General features: G+C 44.1%; 3 non-coding genes across 3 annotated transcripts; all 3 read right to left on the reverse strand.

Annotated features, from left to right (window-relative positions):
- Window positions 1–8,554: 8,554 nt before the first annotated feature.
- Window positions 8,555–8,628, reverse strand: trnan-guu (transfer RNA asparagine (anticodon GUU)). The gene has a single exon. It is a non-coding gene; the product is annotated as a tRNA-Asn (tRNA).
- Window positions 8,629–10,203: 1,575 nt separating this feature from the next.
- trnar-ccu (transfer RNA arginine (anticodon CCU)) lies at window positions 10,204–10,276 on the reverse strand. The gene has a single exon. It is a non-coding gene; the product is annotated as a tRNA-Arg (tRNA).
- Window positions 10,277–15,256: 4,980 nt separating this feature from the next.
- Window positions 15,257–15,329, reverse strand: trnak-cuu (transfer RNA lysine (anticodon CUU)). The gene has a single exon. It is a non-coding gene; the product is annotated as a tRNA-Lys (tRNA).
- Between the last annotated feature and the right edge of the window lie 3,143 nt (window positions 15,330–18,472).

Below are 18,472 nucleotides of genomic sequence, written 5' to 3' on the forward strand. Positions count from 1 at the left end.
AATGACATTCATCTTCATTTACAGTCTGTAGCATTGTCATGTTCAACTGCCCCAACAAGTAGCACTTACTGAATTCAACAGTCAAGTCAATACTAAAGTTAGGGTAATAGTAATAACATTTTAACATTGTTCAACCATAACCAGGAAGAATATCCTTTTAAACATTTCTTCATGGAGGAAATCCTGGACTTCAGAGGTCAGCAAAACTACCCCAACAAGTAGCACTTACTGCATACATGACTCAAGTCAGTGCTTGTGTTTGGGTAGTTCTGGTGCCAGATGAATGCATGTTACGAGTGTTGGGAAGTATTGTGAAATAGCCTGTCTCTGCATTTGTTCAGATATATGACAGGTGATGAACTCACTACCAAGACAACCCCAAAGAGAAGCACTTATGAACCCATTAATCAATGGTGTCTCCATTTGAGATGATCTGAATGTGATTACAATGACATCCATCTTCATTTACAGTCTGAAGCATTGTCATGTTCAACTGCCCCAACAAGTAGCACTTACTGAATTCAACAGTCAAGTCAATGCTAAAGGTAGAGTAATAAGAATGACTTACCAAAACAAGCATTTATCCAGAGACACAATCTAGAATGAATATAACACATTTTAGCATTGTCCAACTAGTAATACAACGTAAAAAATAGCTGTTACTGTTAAGTCTTTAGATAAAATACTGGGAATGAGTTGTCAGAAAAACAACCCCATAAATTAGCACTAACTAAAATCAATCCAATGCCAAAACTCGAGTTAGACCAAAGTCAAAGTCTTACAGTAAGCAACCTTTGTTGCTCATGATCTTCTCCATAGTCCCGATGTTCTTCTGGCATCTTCTGTGTAGTGATATAGAAGCAGTGGAAGTGGTTCCTTACACAGATTTGCCATCTTAAATACTGAATGCAGTCATTTCCACTTAACTCCACCTTCTTTTTGATCAGTTTCAGTGGTGTTGTCTATTGTAAGGAAGGAATGGCTTCATGAATAGACAACCATCATCCCAACGTATGCCATTACCAGTCTATGAGTGGTCCAATAACTTTCTTTGGGCAACTCCTTTTTCCTCCAGATAGAGCTCATTCAGCAATAGAAAGTACCACTTAGTGCTGAATATCTATTCCAAAACCCCCATTCTTTATTTATTTAGCTAGCGGTGGGACAACTGGTGAAATGTACTTGTTCTGCATGTGTTAGGTCTGGTGATGAACTCACTACCAAGACAACCCCAAAGAGAAGCACTTATGAACCCATTAATCATCAGTGTCTCCATTTGAGATGATCTGAATGTGATTACAATGACATCCATCTTCATTTACAGTCTGTAGCATTGTCATGTTCAACTGCCCCAACAAGTAGCACTTACTGAATTCAACAGTCAAGTCAATACTAAGTTAGGGTAATAGTAATAACATTTTAGCATTGTTCAACCAGTAACCAGGAAGAATATCCTTTTACAACTTTCTTCTTGGAGGAAATCCTGGACTTCAGAGGTCAGCAAAACTACCCCAACAAGTAGCACTTACTGCATACATAACTCAAGTCAGTGCTTGTGTTTGGGTAGTTCTGGTGCCAGATGAATGCATTTTACTAGTGTTGGGAAGAATTGTGAAATAGCCTGTCTCTGCATTTGTTCAGAGATATGTCTGATGATGAACTCACAACCAAGACAACCCCAAAGAGAAGCACTTATGAACACAATAATCATCAGTGTCTCCATTTGAGGTGATCTGAATGTGATTACAATGACATCCATCTAAAGTTAGTATTTAGCATTGTCATATTCAACTGCCCCAACAAGTAGCACTTACTGAATTCAACAGTCAAGTCAATACTAAAGTTAGGGTAATAGTAATAACATTTTAGCATTGTTCAACCAGTAACCAGGAAGAATATCCTTTTACAACTTTCTTCTTGGAGGCAATCCTAGAATTCAGAGGTCAGCAAAACTACCCCAACAAGTAGCACTTATTGCATACATGACTCAAGTCAGTGCTTGTGTTTGGGTAGTTTTTCTGTCAGATGATTTCATTTTACTAGTGTTGGGAAGAATTGTGAAATAGACTGTCTCTGCATTTTTTCAGTGATATGTCTGATGATGAACTCACAACCAAGACAACCCAAAGAGAAGCACTTATGAACACAATAATCATCAGTGTCTCCATTTGAGGTGATTTGAATGTGATTACAATGACATCCATCTTCATTTACAGTCTGTAGCATTGTCATGTTCAACTGCCCCAACAAGTAGCACTTACTGAATTCAACAGTCAAGTCAATGCTAAAGTTAGAGTAATAGGAATGACTTAGAAAACATTTCAGCATTGTTCAACCAGTAACCAAGGAGACTATCCCTTTTAAACATTTCTTTATGGAGGAAATCCTGGACTTTAGAGGTCAGCAAAACTACCCCAACAAGTAGCACTTACTGCATACTCAAGTCAATGCTTGGGTTGGGTAGTTCTGGTGCCAGATGAATGCATTTTACTAGTGTTGGGAAGAATTGTGAAATAGCCTGTCTCTGCATTTGTTCAGAGATATGTCTGATGATGAACTCACTACCAAGACAACCCCAAAGAGAAGCACTTATGAACACAATAATCATCAGTGTCTCCATTTGAGGTGATCTGAATGTGATTACAATGACATCCATCTAAAATTAGTATTTAGCATTGTCATGTTCAACTGCCCCAACAAGTAGCACTTACTGAATTCAACAGTCAAGTCAATGCTAAAGGTAGAGTAATAAGAATGACTTACCAAACAATCATTTACCCAGAGACACAATCTAGAATGAATTATATCACATTTTAGCATTGTCCAACTAGTAATACAACGTAAAATAGCTGTTACTGTTAAGTCTTTCGATAAAATACTGGGAATCAGTTGTCAGAAAAACAACCCCATAGATTAGCACTAACTAAAATCAATCCAATGCCAATGCTTGAGTTAGACCAACGTCAAAGTCTTACAGTAAGCAACCTTCTTTGCCCATGATCTTCTCCATAGTCCCAATGTTTCTTCTGGCATCTTCTGTGTTGTGGAAGTGGTTCCTTACACAGATGTGCCATCTTAAATACTGAATGCAGCCATTTTCACTCAACCACACCTTCTTTTTGATCAAGTTTCAGTGGTCTTGTCTATTGTAAGTAAGGAATGGCTTCATGAATAGACAACCATCATCCCAACGTATGCCATTAACAGTCTATGAGTGGTCAATTAGAGTCCAATAACTTTCTTTGGGGCAACTCCTTTTTCCTCCAGATAGAGCTCATTCAGCATTAGAAAGTACCAGTTAGTGCTGAATATCTATTCCAAAACCCCCATTCTTTTATTTATTTAGCTAGCGGTGGGACAACTGGTGAAATGTACTTGTTCTGCATGTGTTAGTGTCTGATGATGAACTCACTACCAAGACAACCCCAAAGAGAAGCACTTATGACCTAAATAATCATCCGTGTCTCCATTTGAGATGATCTGAAAGTGATTACAATGACATCCATCTTCAGTTAGTCTGTAGCATTGTCATGTTCAACTGCCCCAACAATAGGGATGAGCGAGTACAGCATTATCTGTATCTGTTTACCACATGAATTATCTGTATCCGTAGCGGGGCCTAACCCGGAAGTGGTCAGATTCAACCCGGAAGTAGGTCGAGTTGTCTTGAAATGGGCGGGGCTTTAACCGGTTTGTTATTTTAAGCATGCAATTGATATGGGTTGATCAGAAATTGTTATATTTTTTGCTGATTTGAAAACTATTTCCGTGACAGCATCAGCATGAGCTTCAGACCAGTGGTGTTGTCATGGTAACAAACGAACTATATAGGCCCACAGTATATAACAAGTTTTGCAACAATAAATACAACAATGTGGTTGCAATTATAAAGTAAATTGTAATGAACAAGAGTTTTCATACTCAATAATATAACTTTCTTTTTTTAACTCTTAATCATTTTTGGGGGGGGTTTTTTTCATTTTCACAGGGTTGGTGTGTGTGTCTATGAGTGAGTAGAGATACAGAGAGAGAGAGAGAGAGAGAGAGAGAGAGAGAGAGAGAGAGGGGGGGGGGGGTTGAATGTGTTTGTGTGTGTATCTTAATTTAATATTATTCATTTTTATACCGCAACTGCCTTTTATTTTTTTTAAAACACACAAAGAAAGTTTCAGACCAAAAAAAACTGGTTAGAGCCAGCAGGCAGTTTAAAAAAAAAAAAAAAAAAACAACTCCGACGGCAGAGATGCATTCTACCAAGCACTATGTCTGAACAAACCCTACCTGTTTGGTTGCAGGTCTCCTGTTGCAACCGAAGTTGAAAAAAACAAACTGAAGCTGAAGAAACCCTAAATGTTAACAGAAAAGCGCGCGGACCTGAGAAGAGAGACGTTCACTTCTCTGTGTCCTGAGCGGTGTGTGAGCCGGGGTGTGAACAACAGGAGGAATCTTTGTGTGTAGGGTGGGATGCTGGCTAGCCTATCACAGAATAGTGTAGGGGAGGGACGCTGGGACTAGCCTATCACAGAATAGTGTAGGGGAGGGGCGCTGGGACTAGCCTATCACAGAATAGTGTAGGGGAGAGGCGCTGTGACTAGCAGTTTGACTAGCCTATCACAGAATGGAGACACAGTCAGTGGAGACTTATTCAATCCGAGCACGGATATTGACTCGTATTACTCGTGTTATACTTCTACTCGGCAAAAGTGCTTTATCCGTACCGGATACTCGTTTCAGCCGAGTATTCGGCTCATCCCTAATATACACATCAACTTTCTTTAAGATTTATGGATATACACATCTAATTACTTTTAGATTTATGCATATACACATCACCCTTCTTTTTGATTTATGCATATACACATCAACTTTCTTTTCATTATATAATCCCCATTCCTTCTATCATCATCAAAATTCATCTCATTCAGCCTCTCCGGGAACCATTACCTTATCGTGCTGGAGAGGTTTGTGTGTCCCTATGAACCTGAGGGCTGTGTTGTCTGGAGCTTTGTGCTCCTGGTAGGGTCTCCCATGGCAAAGTGGTCTCAGGGGAGGGGCCAGACAAAGAATGGTTCAAAAACCTATTGGTCCGGTGGAAGCCCGGGGACCCCGTCTGGAGCCAGGCCTAGACGGCGGGCTCGTAAGCGAGCACCTGGTGGCCGGGTTTGCCACGGAGCCCGGCCGGGCACAGTCCGAAAAAGCTACGTGGCACCTCTCCCTCCAGCCCATGGGCCCACCACCTGTGGGAGGAACCAATGGGGTCGGATGCGTTGCCGTAAGGGTGGCAGCGAAGGTCAGGGGCTTCGAAAGACCAGACCCGGGCGGCAGAGGCTGGCTCTGGGGACGTGGAATGTCACCTCTCTGTGGGGAAGGAGCCGGAACTTGTGCGGGAGGTTGAGCGCTACCAGTTAGATCTGGTGGGGCTCACCTCTACGCACAGTCTCGGTTCTGGAACCGTACTCCTGGATAGGGTTGGACTCTGTCCTACTCCGGAGTTGCCCTTGGTGTGAGGCGCCGGGCGGGTGTGGGGATACTCACAAGCCCCCGGCTGAGCGCCGCTACGTTGGAGTTTACCCCGGTGGACGAGAGGGTCGCCTCCCTACACCTTCGGGTGATGGGGGGGAAAACTCTGACTGTTGTTTGTGCATTCCTGCATGCATGCCTTCTTGGAGACCTTGAATGGGGTCCTGTATGGGGCTCCAGTAGGGGACTCCATAGTTCTGCTGGGGGACTTCAACGCACACGTGGGTGATGATGGAGATACTTGGAGAGGCGTGATTGGGAGAAACGGCCTCCCTGATCTCAATTAGAGTGGTTGTCTGTTGTTGGACTTCTGTGCTAGTCATGGACTTTCTTAGGTGCCTCAAGGGGCGGTAACCCACGAACACCCTGGTGGACACCGGTGGTCAGGGAAGCCGTCCGACTGAAGAAGGAGTCTTTCCGGGATATGCTAACCCGGAGCACTCCGGAGGCAGTTGCAAGGTAACTTTCTTTTAGATCAATGCAAATACAAATCAACTTTCTTTTTAATTATTGCATGTACACAACTTCCTTTTAGATTAATGCATATACACATCAACTGCAACTAGACCTCTGCAAACATGCCTAAGATTCACCCTGAGACTAAAGTTTGGATTATCAAGAGGCTGAAGACCAGATCCACTGCTGATGTGGCAGACACCTTCAATGTGTCTCAGCGTCAAGTACAGAGGATTAAAAAAACATTTGAAGACACTGGAGATGTTTTTGACAAGCCCAGGTCAGGCAGACCCCGCAAGACAACTGCTCGAGAGGACCGTTTGTTGGCTCGAAAATCCAAGGCCAGCTCGTTTTCCACTGCAGCAGAGCTCCACAAGACCTGGTCCCCGGAAGTCCCTGTGTCAACCAGAACAGTTTGTTGGATTCTGTCTCGAAATGGCCTCCTTGGTCGAATCAGTGCCCAGAAGCCAGCACTAAACAAAAGACAATTGAAAAACCGTGTGCTATTTGCCAAGGCCCACAGCCTGCTAAAGGATGGACGCTGGAGAAGTGGAAGAAAGTGGATTTTTCAGATGAATCTTCTGTTGAATTACACCACAGTTGTCGCAAATATTGCAGGAGACCTACTGGAGCCCGCATGGATCCAAGATTCACCCAGAAAACAGTGAAGTTTGCTGGCAGAAAAATCATGGTCTGGGGTTACATCCAGTATGGGGGTGTGCGAGAGATCTGCAGGGTGAAAGGCAACATCAATAGTCTCAAATACCAAGAAATCTTAGCTACCTCTTATATTCCCAACCATAAAAGAGGCCAAATTCTCCAGCAGGATGGTGCTCCATCGCATACTTCCATCTCCACTTCAAAGTTCCTCAAGGCGAAGAAGATCAAGATATGATCCATCCAGATCATCTCTCACCAGACATGAACATCATGGAGCATATGTGGGGTAGGATGAAAGAGGAAGCATGGAAGACCAAACCAAATAATATTGATGAACTTTGGGAGGCATGCAAGACTGCTTTCCTAGCTATTCCTGATGACTTCATCAATACATTGTATGAATCCTTGCCAAACCGCATGGATGCAGTCCTTCAAGCTCATGGAAGTCATACAAGATATTAAATTTGAATCTCACAGCACCACTATTTAATTTGCTGACATATTTTAGTATTTGCAGTAAATTTGTTCAATTTCTGTATAGGCGACAAAACTTTTGTCTTGCCAAAATTTGACCTTTCTGTCTTGTTTAAATAATAAAGCTTGTTTCAGTGAAACTAATTTATTTCAGTGCATTGAACATCATTTGGGAGGGTTTTAGCTTTTCATATGAGCTATTTCTTACACCAACTGATTAATTAAAAGTCAGGTTAATAGCAGGTGTTTCTACAAAATAGATAAGCGACAAGACTTTTGTCAGGGACTGTATATAAACATATAGCCTATTTATATTGACAGAGACTGGGACTCCAGGTTAATAAGATTCTGACCGAGTAGCAAGATATGAATTCAAGTGTGATTTTGTGAGAAGTCTGTGTATGTTCCAATTTAATTAGATTACATTTTTTTTTTAAATAATGGTAACTCCAGAGAAATTATTTGAAATTTAGTGAGGACTAGATTAGAACTGGATTTAAAGCTAATTGTGGTTTCCAACTTCGGCCCAGGTGTGTCTGTTAAAACACAGACGGAGACAACTTCTCTCTGTTGATTTATTACAATCAATCATCAGTATAAACATGGGGGGGCAGCTCTGCTATGAATGTGTGTGTGGTAATAAATGAAATAAACAACATTGTAAAGGCTACCATACACAATGTATAGGAATCATATATGCTAGTAAATAATAACAATAAACCAACTACTAATTACATTATCTTAATGAGCAAGGATGTTCAACAATCGCCATTATATCGAATCAACAGCCAGGTGTAACCTAGCCAACAGTAGAAGAACGTAAACAAGCTAACTTTTAAATGTACCAGAACTACAGACCAACACAACAACAGGCTTACATGAACTGACAACATCAGTTAAATGACTTACAGTTCTCAAAGACACACACGATCTCAACTGGTTATCCTCCAGACAGCTCGTCTCTTTTTCTTTTCTCTCACTTTTGTCTCCGTGTGCCGTGCGCGCCTGCTCGTGGTGTGAGGCGCGTGTCCGCGCTATTCTCCGACATGGACTCCAAATCACACCTGATAGACAACCTTTAGCACAAAACTAAAGTAACAAGCCAATTTTGTAAAATGTAGGGAGTAGAAAGTACCGATATTGTGGTAAAATGTAAGGAGTAAAAGTAAAAAGTCGCCCAAAAAATAAAGAGTAAAGTAAAAATATCCGCAAAATCTACTTGAGTACAGTAATGAAGTGTTTGTACTTCGTTATTTTGTTAACAAAGCATTTGTACTTCGTTACTTCCCATCTCTGATGACTGTAAAGATGACTATGTAAGTGGTTTCCAGAACTGTATCTTCTGATAGACATAAGGCTTTGGGTTATCTTCAGGCTGCTCTATGGTCTCCTGAAGAAGGATAAATCCCAGAGTTGGCTCACTCCAGATTATTTAAGCAAGAAGCGTCCCTGGGTGGACTTGAACCACCATCCTTTCGGTTAACAGCCGACTGCGCTGACCTATTGCGCCACAGAGACTGCTTATGTCTGATGTTTTTTTAATTTCTGATTCTGATGTAGAGATGGACAAAACGACTCAAAAGCATAATACTTCTTGTCGTGACATAACAAGAAACAGTAAAAAAAAAGAGGTCGGCGAGATAGAGTTCAAGACCCTTTTTTCAGGACACTTAAACTTTGTCGCTCAATATGGCAGGAGTTCTATGCATCCAGGGCCAAGTGTTTTACCATTTCATCCACTACGGGCCCCTAAGGAACTTTACATGTGTTGACAATAAAGATGCTCACAAAACGCTGCACTTGGAATTGCGTTTCTCATGCACATTCATGTCCTCTTAAATACAAAGAACTGCTAAGTTCTTTATTCCCAATATCAACTCTTAGACATTAGTTCCAAATGAAAATACTAGTTGTCAGAAGTGGGACTTGAACACACACCTCCAGTGGAGACTGCGACCTGAACGCAGCGCCTTGGGCCGCTCGGCCATCCTGACTGATCCAACAGATCTTCAGTAGGACCTGTCTCAAAAATTATTATATAGTAAATTAAACATGTCATTATATAGTAGGTTCTCAATCATGAGAACCTGCTATATCATGACATGTCTGACGGGGCGCTACCTATACCATCCAAAGACTGAGACTGCAGCAATATGTTCAATGCCCGTATATGTTTAATGTATTCATATTTTCGTTATTTTCACAATGTTTATTCTTCTCATCGGGTAGGATTGCATTTTTCTTAGGCGGCATATTCCCCTGGGCCTGGTGGTATCTGGCTGCACCAGAGCACCTGGGATGTCAGGCTTTAAATCCCCACCTCTGAAAAGTGCCGCTTCTTAGCCGGATTATGTCTGGCCATGTCATAAATAATAGAGTCGAGGCCTCAAAACTGAGAATATATTGGGGCGTGATATTTAAATTACAATCGTTTCTAGCCGCTGCATTTATCAATGTACGATCATTCTTACGCTCTGATTGGTGTGATAAGAACGTTTCATGAATCTCACGTGAAGCCTGTCGTACGTTAGGTTAATAAATGAGGGCCATTAGCTCTAAGGATGTGCTTCAATACATAACTGAAGTGGACACACTAATGAGTAGCACAATGGTGCAATCTGTTTACCTTGTCATAAGCTAAAGCCTTTTCCCAAGCTAAAAGAAAACAAGGCGCTCTTCTGCAAAAGCACTCCTGGGAGTGCTTGAGAGTCCTTTGAGGTGCAGCATGATTTTAGGTGTGTTTTAGGTGTGTTAAGGTGTGAGCCCAAATAGTCGTCGAACGACAAAGACAAGACAGCGATCAGGTGATAGAACCGGGGTATTGATGTCCCATCCATGCAACCGATGGATATGATGAAAACCTGTAAACAGCCCAACCACATCACTGGAAAGTCAGCATTACTACAGGATCCTGGATGTCATTTTTTTAATCTGCCAGAACATGACTTGCCACTTTTCATGGGCTGTCAACAACTTTTCCAGCAGTTACATCATCTCACCATGGATATCAGAATTAACAGAGGATGGTTTCAATCCATCAACCTCTGGGTCAGAGGCCTCATGACACTTCCATTGTGCCATTCTGCTGAAATTCACCCCAGATGGGACTTGAACCCACAATCCCTGGCTTAGGACGCCAGTGCCTTATCCATTTGGCCACTGGGGCTTTACATCGCCAAAGCATCCCCATCACCAGTTCAGGAGAAATACATATACAGTTCAGGAGACGTAATGAAACAGTAACCTTGACCTTTGACCTCCAAAATCGAAATCAGTTCATCTGCGACTCCTAGTGGTTATGTATGCCAAATTTAAAGTGCTTCCCTCTAGGCGTTCAGGGATATTGCATTCACAAGAATTGGATGGACAGACATGAGGACACAGTCACCTTGACATTGAACCTTTGACCTCCAAAATCTCATCAATTGATTTGCGAGTTCAGATGAATGTTTTTGCAAACTTTGAAGAAACACATACATGGGCATTGTGATAAGATGGTGCTGTCTATCGTTGTTTCTGAGATCAACAATACCTTCTAAAGTTGAATAGCTATTGCGTACCCGGTAATATTAGAGAAGAGCTCTCATTGGCCCTGCAGGCGGACAATTTAGAAAATTAAGTTACTTTACACTTTAAACTGTTACATCTCCTCTGAATCCCCATCTGCAAATTTTCGAGCCTCATTGGCATGCCGACCACCATCTTGAGTAGGTAAATCACTGGCTACCTATTCATGAGAACCTCATATCTTTTACCAGGTCCAGGTGGTTAATAGTTATGGTCAAATGAAGCTTCATAAAGCTTTCTGAACAATGTTCTTCATTTTATGAACGCATTCACTCAGTAGTGTTTTATTATTGGTTGTGCATCTGTGATTGCCCTAGAGGTCTCTCAGTCCAGCACCTCTCCCGCTCATCTTTGTTAGTTTTACACTGTCCAGCATAAATCGCTGACACCATACCTCACACTCATCCATGCATATACATTCACCACTGACTAAACTGACTAACACCATCATTGAATTATCATTTCTTTTGTTGTGGTCATATTCTCGCATTTCCTTCAACCTTTGCACACGGTCTTTTGTCCTGGCCTTTTCATGGGGTCATGACAAAGCATCTAGGGTCAATTTTAGCCTTGTGTGAGTACGTAGGTTTCCACATACATTGTTTTTGTGAAGATTGACGACCAAATTGTTAGTTTTTCTGAAATTTTGCGAACCATTACAACACCTTTCATAGCCTCGTTGGCGCAGTAGGCAGCGCGTCAGTCTCATAATCTGAAGGGCGTGAGGTCAACCCTCACACGGGGCAGGTGTTTTAAAAAACACTACTGCTGCTGAAAATACAGAGACAGGTGGTTGAACACTGGCACTAGCAAATGAATGGAATTTGTCATTCTTTGGTTATTTCTGAGATTGATACAATGAAAGGAATTATTTAAGAGTGGTAGCAAACCAATGAAAAGGGTTATAGAACATAAGTGGTATGTCCTTGGACATACTATCCAAGCAGGGAGATGAGTACAGAGATGTGGGTGCTAGCAAGATGGATGTAGGTTGCCCATTGTTCATTTAGACTTACCAGCAACATTGTTATGATACAAACCTGCTTGAAAAACAGTCACAATTCTTTTTAAAGACTTGTGCATGGAACACATGATATGATAGTGTCTGAATTGGTCCATGTCCATACAGGTAGCTCAAATGGACAACTCATCTAGCAGAGTTTGCAACTCGAGTGGGAAAAACAATTACAAATTAAAATTACAAATTAAACTACAAATTAAAGTGCAAGTAAATGAAGACCAAAAAGCTGTTGCAATGATCACGGTCTTCTGGACAGCAGGAGGGTAGACCATAATTTGCACATTGCCTGAGAACACCAAATGTTATTGCACAAACTGGTTGAAAATTGGCTAAATTGGCCAAAACGGTTAAAAAGCTCAAAGTCCCAACTCATCATGGCCACTTGCAGACTGTGAACATCCTGCAAACCTGCATGACAGATGACGATAGCGAGCACTTCATACATATCCCAGAATCAAGCTGTTGCCTTACCAGGGACTTGAGCTGTGGTTTTCTTTTTCGCTCAAAACGTTGATAACCTAATGCAATTTTATGGCTATAGACAAATAAACTTTACTGCTAGTGGGTACAATAAAACAACTCTCCCTCTGGTTCCGCTTCTATACTCTTAGTGTCCTCATTCGGAAGCACTATACGTAGTTTGATCAAAAGCCCTTGTGACAGGAAAAATCCACCAGATGACTTGCCATCCAAGCAGGGAGATCAGCACAGAGATTTGGGTGCTAGCAAGATGGACGTAGGTTGCCTATTGTACATTTAGACTTACCAGCAACATTGTTATGATGCAAACCTGCTTGAAAAACAGCCACAATTCTTTTTAAAGACTTATGGAGGGACCACAAACAATATGGCAGTATCTGAAGTGTTCCACAATAAAGCTGTCGCCCTACCAAGGACTTCAGCTGTGGTATTCTTTTTCACTCAAAACATTGATAACCTTATTCAAACAACACAGCTTCAGACAAGTAAACTTTATTGCTGGTGGGTGCAAAAAAAACAACTCTCCCTCTTGTTCCGCTTCTATACTCTTAGTGTTACAGTTAGTAAGACCCAGAACCATAGAGATACAAAAGGCACGTTTAATGAGTGCGGAGGGGTTCAAACACTGGTGTAGACAGGTGGCTGGTCGGCGTGAGGGAGGAAGGCAACTCGGAGGGACAACGGATGGATCTAAGGAGAGGCAGAGTTAGTACTAGAATACAACAACAAACAACAACACAGGCGCAAATGACTAGGAGCCCAGTTACCACAATAGTGCATGTAATGATCTGGCGTTGAAGAGGCGGTCAGCCCGGGTTTATGTATTGACGTGGGTGATGAGTGATGAGGAACAGCTGAGTGGATGACGGAACGTAGATGGAAAGCCACGCCTCTAGATCCCCTGGAACGCCCTCACGGCAAGACAGACAAGACACACAGAAGAAAGAGAAGACACGACACAGGTTGGGGAATGCACCAGACCACAACACTTAGCCCTCGTGACAAGAAAAATGCACCAGATGACCTTCTATCCAAGCAGGGAGATGAGTACAGAGATTTGGCTGCTAGCAAGATGGACGTAGGTTGCCTATTGTACATTTAGACTTACCAGCAACATTGTTATGATGCAAACCTGTTCGAAAAACGGCCACAATTCTTTTTAAAGACTTATGGATGGAACACAAACGATATGGCAGTATCTGAAGTGTTCAAGAATGTCGACTCTACATCTGAACAGGGATTTGAACCCCGGACCCTCAGATTAAAAGTCTGATGCTCTACCGACTGAGCTACCCAGGCTTCTAAAACTACTGGCTGTGGAAAAAATAATCTCCTGAACTAGAAGTTTTGTCGCTCAATATGGCAGGCATTCTATGCATCCAGGGCCAAATGTTTTACCATTTCATCCACTACGGGCCCCTAAGGAAACGTGTAACTGTGAACTCTTGTTACCCATAGCAACGACAGGTAACAACGAGTGGAAGTACTTCTCTCTTTTCCTATAATCGTCACTATACGGCCCAGTTTAATCTCGGTAAATTTTGCGGAAATCCTGCAAACAGCTACGATGACTGTTTATCTGTAAGGATTTTAAAATCTATCTGTCAACCCCGTCTTGCCCGTATTGGATGGAATGATGTCAATTTGCGCTTTTTATCTGTTATACTAACAGCCTGGATGCAACAAAGAACCCTTTTCTCCTGTTTTGTGCACAACCCAAAGTTTTACAAAAAGAAGATAACTTTTACCAAAACCCTTCAGTTAAATCACAGTCAGTAACTTTATATGTGGTGCCAATAAAGATGCTCACAAAACGCGGTACTTGCAATTGCGTTTCTCGTGCACATTCATGTCCTCTTAAATACAAAGAACTGCTATGTTCTTAATTCCCAATATCATGTCTTAGATGTTAGTTCCAAATGAAAACAATTTTTGTCAGAAGTGGGATTTGAACCCAAAATGAAGACCATTGTTCAGAAAGCTTAATGAAGCTTCATTTGACCATAACTATTAACCACCTGAACCTGGTAAAAGGTATGAGGTACTCCTGCAATTTTGTATCAAATGTTTCCTGTTGTCAAATGAGATCGGAAAGCTGAATCGGGCCGTGGAGCCATGAAAGCATCCCATGACAATCTACTAGACTTACATAGCTTTTAAGTGACTCGCTGGTCTAGTGTTATGATTCTTGCTTCGGGTGTGAGAGGTCCCGGGTTCAACTCCTGGACGAGCCCTGATGGCAGGAGCTGTTAAATTCCTAATCTGTAATTTAAAATCCAGTTTATCCAGTTAATTTAACACAGATTAGGAGCAAGCAATGTGTTGGCAATTTTTCATATCCTGCTTCGACTGCACGCAATAGAAAAAACTGGGTAAAAATGTGAGGAACAAACGAGCAGGACAGGACTCTCCTTGTTCGTTGGTCTAGGTTTATGATTCTCCCTTAGGGTGCGATAGGGTCTGGATGAGACTACTTTGCATAGAGGTGGAGTTATGGATTGAATAATCTGGTTTATTTATTGAGTGTGATGGATGAGAAAGTGTCACCTATTTGGCAAATTCATCACAATATTACTATTACATTTTACTGGCAAAATCAAGTCTGTGTTTTGGTAATAATATTCTGTATCAAATGTTTCCTGTTGGCAAATGATATCGGGAAACTGACTCAAGCTGCATTTCCTTTTTACGAATATGAATGTTAACCTGCAGTTCTGGAATGTTAAGTTGCAGTTCTAGAACAATAGGTTGAAGTTGTAGAATTTCAAGAGTTGCGGTCCTAAACTGTTAATTACAGTTCTAAAATGGTACATTGTAGTTCTAGAATGTTAAGCTGCAGTTCTAGAACAATAGGTTGAAGTTTTAGAATTTGAACATGCATTGTCACCAGACTTTAGTTTGATCTGAGGAACAGGAGTTCAGCACAGGCCATGATTGTAGAATGCAGGCACATTTTAGTCTGGTAAATTACAGGGATTTTTACACTGGGATGGAACTGCTATTCTTGCAATTGACAGACCCAATACAGCCACATTATACAGTGCAGAACTCAGGCATTCCTACTCTCTAAAACACCACAGCCCAACGTGGGGCTCGAACCCACGACCCTGAGATTAAGAGTCTCATGCTCTACCGACTGAGCTAGCCAGGCACTTCTTAACGCTTTTGTTGTCCTTCGGGTCCTGGGGAACTGTGGCATTGTCCTTCGGGTCCCGGGGACCCTTTACGTTGTCCTTCGGGTCCATAGGACCCTTGCCATTGTCCCTCGGGTCCATAGGACCCTTTACATTGTCCTTCGGGTCCATAGGACCCTTGACGTTGTCCTTTGGGTCCCGGGGACCCTTGACGTTGTCCTTCGGGTCCATAGGACCCGTGGCATTGGCCTTACGGGTCCCAAGGACCCGTGGCATTGTCCTTCGGGTCCAGGGGACCCATGACGTTGTCCTTCGGGTTCCAGGGACCCGTGGCATTGGCCTTATGGGTTCTTGGGACCCGTGGCATTGTCCTTCGGGTCCCTGGGACCCGTGGCATTGTCCTTCGGGTCCCGAGGACCCTTGACGTTGTCTTTCGGGTTCCAGGGACCCGTGGCATTGACCTTATGGGTCCTTGGGACCCGTGGCATTGTCCTTCGGGTCCCGGGGACCCTTGACGTTGTCCTTTGGGTCCTAGGGACCCGTGGCATTGTTCTTTCGGGTCACATGGACCCGTGGCGTTGTCCTTTTGGGTCACGGGGACACGTGTTGTTGTCCTTCGGGTCCCTAGGACCCGCGACATTGTCCTTCGGGTCCCAGGGACTCGTGGAATTGTCCTTCAGGTCACAGGGACCCTTGGCATTGGTGGTACACTCAATCGGACGTATTAGTTCTGCTACCCTCCCATCGTCCTGCTTTTGAGTCCCCGGGATTCTGGCCAGTGGCTTGTAGTTGTAGTACAAACAGGAAAGGCAAAGGCGAGTGGAAAGGGAGGTTAAAAATAAAACTAAAGGGTTGACATCAGTCTACTAATTATTTTCATTACACAACACACACACACACAATATACACTTAAGACACATTGTCTTCTTGTTGTCGTCATTTTTTTTCACGTCATCTTGTTTTGGACCTGTGCACTTGTTGCACGTGGCTCGTCACAGCCGGGGGAAGAGCTGCAGCATGGCCCGTCTTTTGACTCTGGAGTTGAAGCTGCATCGGATTCTCGTGAGCGGCGGTGCCGCTCGCAATGTCTCCGCTGAAGTCAAGGTACAAAAAGGAGAAAACCCACAAGAGGCCTGCGACAAACACGACGACGACAACCACCACCGTGACTGTGATGGCGGTGGGTGTGCGTCACAAGAGGACCAACACATACACGACCACAGCGGCGAAAAAGACTACTGCTGCTACAACGACGACAACAAAGATGATGACCAAGGCCAAATGGACGTTGAAGTTCAAGACAAAGAAGGAGAACAAGTGAATGAAGAAGAAGAAGTAGAGGAAGAAAAAGACAAAGACAAAAAAGTACAAGTAGGAGAAGACGACGAAGAAGAAAAAAAGAAGAAGAAGAAGAAGAAGAAGAAGAAGAAGAAGATGGTAGTGAAGACGAGGGGCAAGAGGAGGATGAGGAAACATTTGTGTCAAAAGATGGCAAAGTCAAATGGTCCTCGAAAACGTGTCATCCCAGTGTCCCTAGACCTCATTGCCATGCTACCGAAAAGACAAACCCGACCAAGAAGAGGACACAACAGATGCTGCTGTTTGTGGCTGCCACAATCTCGAGGGTCAAAGGAGATGCGCCACAGCCGGAAAGTGGAAAGAGATGGACGTCACGGACCTGCGAGCCTACCTCGGGCTGCTGCTCCTCGCGGGCGTGTACCGGTCCCGCAACGAGGCCTTGGAGAGCCTGTGGCACGAGGAGCGGCAGGGCCATTTTCCGTGCCACGATGCCAATCAAGCAGTTCCACGCGTACTCTAGACTGTTGCGATTCGACGACCGTGAGTCAAGAGCTGTCCGCCAAGCCTTGGACAAACTGGCGCCGTACGAGAGGTGTGTGACGGTGGACGAGCAGCTGGTGCCCTTAGAGGTTTGTATTTGTTGCTTTGTTGTTGTTTTCGGGGTTTTTTGTACCATTGCCGTACAATTGTCTTAGTGTGTGTGTGTGTGTGTGTGTGTGTTACATTTTTTCTTCCATCTCTTTCCCTCATGTTCCATCTTCTTGTTTGGACACGCCACTTTCACACACCCGAGAGGAATCTGGTCGCCCGCGTGGTGCTGGACGTGACCTAGGGCCTGAGGGGCCTGCGTAACGTGACGTGCAACAACTTTTTCACCTCCTACGCGCTGGTCCAGCGGCTGCTGGTCCAGCGGCTGCTGGTTGAGCGGCGCCTCACCGCGGTGGGCCGATGGGCAAAAACAAGCCTGAGCTGCCGGGGCTTGCTCGCCACAAAGGGCCGTGCGGTCTTCTCGTCCAAGTTTGCCTTCACGCCCGTCCCCACTCTGGTGTCCTACGTGCCCAAGGGCACAGGAACTTGGTGCTGCTGAGCACGCTATACACGGGGGATGCGCGCGTTGGCGCCGGCAGGCAAGCCCACTGAATCATCCTCCACTACAACCACCCAAGGGAGGCGTGGACAACTTGGACAAGCTCGTGGACACATACAGCTGTCGCAGGAAGATGGTGCGCTGGACCCTCGCCGTGTTCCACAACATCCTCGACGTGTCCGCCTACAACGCCTTTGTGCTGTGGCGAGAGCTCAGGCCCGAGTGGATGCGCGGCAAGCTCAACAAGAGGAGGGCGTTCCTCGAGCAGTTGGGAAGGGCGTCTGTGAATCCGCTCATCGAGAGACGGCGGCGTCTGCCTCAACATCGTCCCGCCGCACTTGTCAAAGCCGTCATCAAAGAGGAGATCCTGTGGTGGTGGCGGCTGTAGTGGCGGCAGCGGCGGCAGCGGCGGCGGCACAGTCACAAGGGGCCTAGAGGAGGACGGGGATTCTGAACCGGACACACCGAGGGTGCAAAGCAAAAGGAAGCAGTGTCAGCTCTGTCCAGAGGGAAAGGACCGCAACACACATTGTGTGCGGTGGCTGCAAGAGATAAATCTGCGGAGCTTTAGGCGGGCCTACTACTGTGCAGACTGTGTTTGTCCTTAGCCCTTGCCCGCGTGGACAAAGCCCAAACCTTGAATGTTTTGGATAAACCACACACACACACACCCCACACACACCCCTGGGTCCCAGGTACCCAAATGGCGAGGCTGAGGCATCTAGGGTATGAGAAAGATGACATCGAAGGATGAGGGCGCCACGGCATTGGTGG

The sequence above is a fragment of the Etheostoma spectabile genome, unplaced genomic scaffold (assembly GCF_008692095.1).
Source record: "Etheostoma spectabile isolate EspeVRDwgs_2016 unplaced genomic scaffold, UIUC_Espe_1.0 scaffold00005148, whole genome shotgun sequence".
Taxonomy (NCBI): Eukaryota; Metazoa; Chordata; class Actinopteri; order Perciformes; family Percidae; genus Etheostoma; species Etheostoma spectabile.